Source organism: Bidens hawaiensis, unplaced genomic scaffold (assembly GCF_021521415.1).
Source record: "Bidens hawaiensis isolate Kalapana, Puna unplaced genomic scaffold, B.hawaiensis_p1.1 tig00020670_1, whole genome shotgun sequence".
Taxonomy (NCBI): Eukaryota; Viridiplantae; Streptophyta; class Magnoliopsida; order Asterales; family Asteraceae; genus Bidens; species Bidens hawaiensis.
The window spans coordinates 1-4,717 of NW_027493171.1; the positions used below are offsets into that span (position 1 = coordinate 1).

The window sequence follows — 4,717 nt, forward strand, 5'->3', positions numbered from 1 at the left end:
CCCGCCTTGACTAAAAAATGTTTCAAGCGCGTGAGCTACAATCCATACGGTATCATAAGCATATAATCCATAAGAGTTCAACCCAACCGAAGTTAACTTTCTCCATTTTGATACCAGTTCTCGTTTTTTTAACGAATCGGGCGTGTGCTGACGCAGTGCAACAACACCTTGCATATTCTCCATTTTATCAGACGGATATGGTATATTCGAATCTAAATAGGATGAAAGCCAATCGGTAGCAATCCAAACATAACCGTCGCCCATCATTCCAAGATACTGAGCAACTGAAAAGACCAAAAAGCCCATATCGGGATAAACATGAAGAACAATAACCCGTGATTCCATCAAAGCAATTTTCACCAAAATATCCATAATTTCACTCCGCCCGTATTCTGACCCGGGTGGGATCCCGACTTTAGACGATATCCTACAGCGTTTTGCTGCTAGCGTGTCATCTAATGCTAACACCCCGTTTCTTCCATAATCATCGTCTATGAAGATTGCAATAACGTCCCGCCAACCGTAATAATCGACGATCTCGGCTACTGCTGTCATTTGGTACAGATCACTCTGTGTTGTTCTTACAAAATAAGGGAACTGGAGGTTGGTTAGTGTTGGGTCCGTTGCAGCAAACGATAAGAGCGGGACTTGAAGCTCGTTTACCACGTGGGATATTATGTGGGCTACCACAGACGATTGCGGCCCTACAATTGCCACCGTGTCGCGCTCCATAAACTGTAAAGCTACATATTTAAAAAAAAAAAAGATAAATCATTCAACAAGAACTGATCCTTGTTAACCAATAGTAACATATAGTGGTCCATAACATCTACTTGTATGTGGTCCATCATATTAATGGAGATAAAAAGGGGTGGCTTTTTTAAGCTTTTTAGATAACATTCAACTACTTATATAGTTATGTCAATTTATTCATATTCAGATTTCAAAAAATTGCAAATCTTGTGAGAGAATAACATGAAAAAACAACTCTTTAATCAAATTATTGTGTAAAGGTTCATGTTTTACCTCCAACCATGCCAAGAAAGCCACTACAATTAGAGCTCCTCATGTGCATTCGAAGAGTTGTTCCGGGAAGAACGGTTGGATTTTCGTTAACATCTTTAACAGCCTGCTCAATTGCAACTTTAGCAACCTTCCCAATAGTGGAATCAAAAGTGAAAATGGCACCAACATTCACATAAGCTGGTCTTGTAGAAGCATTATGTGTGGTTAAACCATTTACCCTCAAATTTAATAATACAAGACTCCAGATAACAAGAACACTCATCATATCATATCAAAAGTAACCCACCTGAAACACAGTATCATACTATTTATTATATATAACCGATTTTCGCATAAATAACCAAAAAAAAAAATAAATAAAACTTGATAGCAAATTCTTGAAAAAAATAGCAAAATATTAATTGCTTACCAAGAACAGAGCTTTAAACCCTAGTTTCAAGAAACCATGATGAAGATTTTAATTAAAAAATAAAAATAAAAATCTATGATTCATTGGAATTCAACACAAATATCCAAAAAAACTGAAACTTGATTGCAAATTCTTGAAAAAAAATGACATAAAACAATAAATTGCTTACCAAGCATAGAGCTTTATACTTTAATTTCAAGAAACCATCAATCCATGAAGATTTTAAGTAAACAATCAAAAACCCAAATGAGATTATGAGGGAATATGAAAAGGGTTAATCACAAGTTAGCAACTTGGGTTGTTTCCCCCACACCTCACCCCACCAAGAAAAAGTAACAAAGAAAGAATTAGATGCAATGCCTAAAACACAATTTTATTTAAAAGAAAAAAAAACCTTGTCATGAAAGATTCTCAACTTTAACTGATCCCCCAGAAACATGAAAAACACATGAGAACCTAAAACCATGTGAAAACAAAGACACAAAGAATCTATTTCAGGCAACTTGGTTGAAGGGGTCAATTTCTAAGGGATGTATGTATACGTGTACAATAATAATGAATAAAATGTGTTGGGAGTTATTATTATTATTATTATTATTATTATTATTATTATTATGGGTATTGGGTGAGTGTGGATGGGAATTGAATGTACAGCCAGAAGATGACAAGTAAGTTTGGGATAAGACTTCTTGGGAAGCAAAGAGATCCATGGCTTTTAGGATATAAATTATAAAATATAAAGCATGTAACACAACTTCTCTATGCTCTGAATATTAGTTGAGTATTTTATTGTGTTAGTTGAGTTTTTTATTACATATGACATTAAAATAGCATTTAAAATATAAAGCATGGACCCATGTTTGAAAACTTTATGAGGTCACATAATGACCGAGGACACAATTCATAAGTTGGTCCTTCATAATTAGATTTTGGTAGTATGTTATGTTTTATGTAGGGTCAACTTATAGACATCATTCAGATATGGCCTATAAATTGAATTACTGTTACATGGGTTTGTAAAAAAATAAAATATTATACAAGCTATTATACAAATATTTAAAAAGGCTTGTAAAAGTTATACGACTTTTATGACTTTGGTGAAACTGACTGATGTGACGATGTTGATTAGTGTTAGAAATTATAATGTTCACCTAACCTTATGCATATTGTTACATAATCAAAAGCATTTAGTTATGTGTATAATCAAAAGGCACTGGCGTTGGACCGAACAATTTATTATGATCAATTATTGGTCGAATGAAATGATTACTAATCTATGGTGGTGGCTATGGTTGGACTTTAGAGTGTGATCATAGTTGCAAAAAAAGGGAAGCTGAAGAAACACTAAGTGAACCCTGGACAGATTATAGATAATCTGGGGGTTAAGTAATGTTTCCCACGGATGAGATCTAGCTGAGAAGGTTGTTCTTCGGAAGACCTGCAAAACAGACACCGTAAGCTCGTCACTGAGAAGGGGGGGGGGTTCCTCCTTGTGACCACCCTCCGGCGTGAGAATCAGACTAAATTGCTCTAAATATAAGAGTATATTAAGAGATTGCTAGATAAGATTGAGATATCAGATGATGTCCTTACCATTCCAAGGTGTTGGAGTATTTATAGCCGAGGGTAGGTTTCCAAGCAGGTACAGCCGGCTGAATAGTATTCCTGTTCTACCAACAGTGGACTATGCACAGGCCATGCTGGTTGGTGGATAGGTTACGGCCAACAGTAATAAGGTCGGCTGTATACTGTTCCTTTACTGCCGGCTACACACTGTTCCACCAACTGTAGGCTGCGCACGTCCCCTCGTAAGGGTTGGTGAGTAGGCAGCGGCTAATAGTGACAAACAGTACTAGAGGGTGCTCCTCCTCGTATTGTTGTCGGTGAGCTGTCACCCTGTGATTGGTTCATGGGCTGCTCTGGTCAATTTGTCTGTTCCGCCCATACCTTAGTAGGTATAGTACGAAAGACCTTCCAGAAGCATACGGACTGGCTCACTTGGGCGGGAGCATTCCCGCCTTGCTCATTCCTTCATGTGACTACTGAAGTAGCTAACACCTTGTGCGTGTAGCCTTGCTGTTAGTGCGGGTAGCCTTCCCTGATGGCTTGTATCCGCAACTGCGGGAACAGGCGGGGTACTTCACCATTGGGAGGCTTTCCCTGCGGGTACAGCTGGCGTACTGCGCGTAAGGTTCTTTGAGCATGGTGGGTCCTGCTGGAGCAGTTGGTCATTGCGCAGACGTCCCTGTTTTAGGTGAGTCTTGCGGGTCCAACTGGGCTCTGCTGGGACCTACCTCTTCAAGTCCCCCCAGTCCAATGTTTTTCTCATGAATTATTAATAAGTGAGGTGAACTTTTGGACTTAGCTAAGGGTTTTGAAAAGGGTTTAGTTTTTAGGTTTTCCGTGGTGATTCTTCCCGCGGTTTTCCTGATGTCACGCAGAAATTCCCGACTTTTCTGCTTGATCTTTGGGTATGAAGCGGGTAGGTTTGTAACCTCCTCGCACATCAGGGGCGTTGAGTCCCATTTGTGTGGATTCTCCATGGGGTCTTGGTAGTTTTCAACATAGTGATCAATTATGCTAAAACCACCAATTCCATCTTGGAGTTTCAAACAATATAGTTCTCGACGTTCCCGTCATGCGGGGATGTTATTCCCGTTTCCGCAAGCATTGCCCAGAAGATCCTTCTTGGTTTGGATTCCCTGCAGAGTGCTAAGTATGTGAAGGGTTTTGCCTTGACACTGTACCCGCACTTGTCTTACGGTTACTTTATTTCCAAGGTATTCCTGGTGTCAATTCCCTGCGGGTGCTACGTATGTGAAGGGTTTTGCCTTGACACTGTACCCGCATCCGTCTGACGGTTACTTGGTTGCCAAGTTATTCTTGGCTTCAATTCCCTGCGGGTGCTAGGTATGTGAAGGGTTTTGCCTTGACACTGTACCCGCATCCGTCTGACGGTTACTTGGTTGCCAAGTTATTCTTGGCTTCAATTCCCTGCGGGTGCTAGGTATGTGAAGGGTTTTGCCTTAACACTGTACCCGCGTCCGTCTTACGGTTACTTGGTTACCAAGGTAAGGGGTATTTTCCCGCTCACTTGAATCTTTTTGAATTTTGAATTTTGAAATTCGAAGAGTTGGTGGAAAGATAGGAACATTCCAAACATCTGAAACGTCGTGCGACGGTTTCTTCTGACTGTGTCAGGACGTGCAGGAAGTTATGGTGACGTGACAGTACATGGTCATTCCAGACGCTTTTTCAGGCGCGTGGGCGCGATTTTTCGGG

At 40.1% G+C, this 4,717-nt stretch overlaps 1 pseudogene; it reads right to left on the minus strand.

The window, feature by feature from the left end:
• Window positions 1-48: 48 nt before the first annotated feature.
• LOC143561382 (glutamate receptor 3.3 pseudogene) lies at window positions 49-1,288 on the minus strand (annotated as a pseudogene).
• Window positions 1,289-4,717: the final 3,429 nt, after the last annotated feature.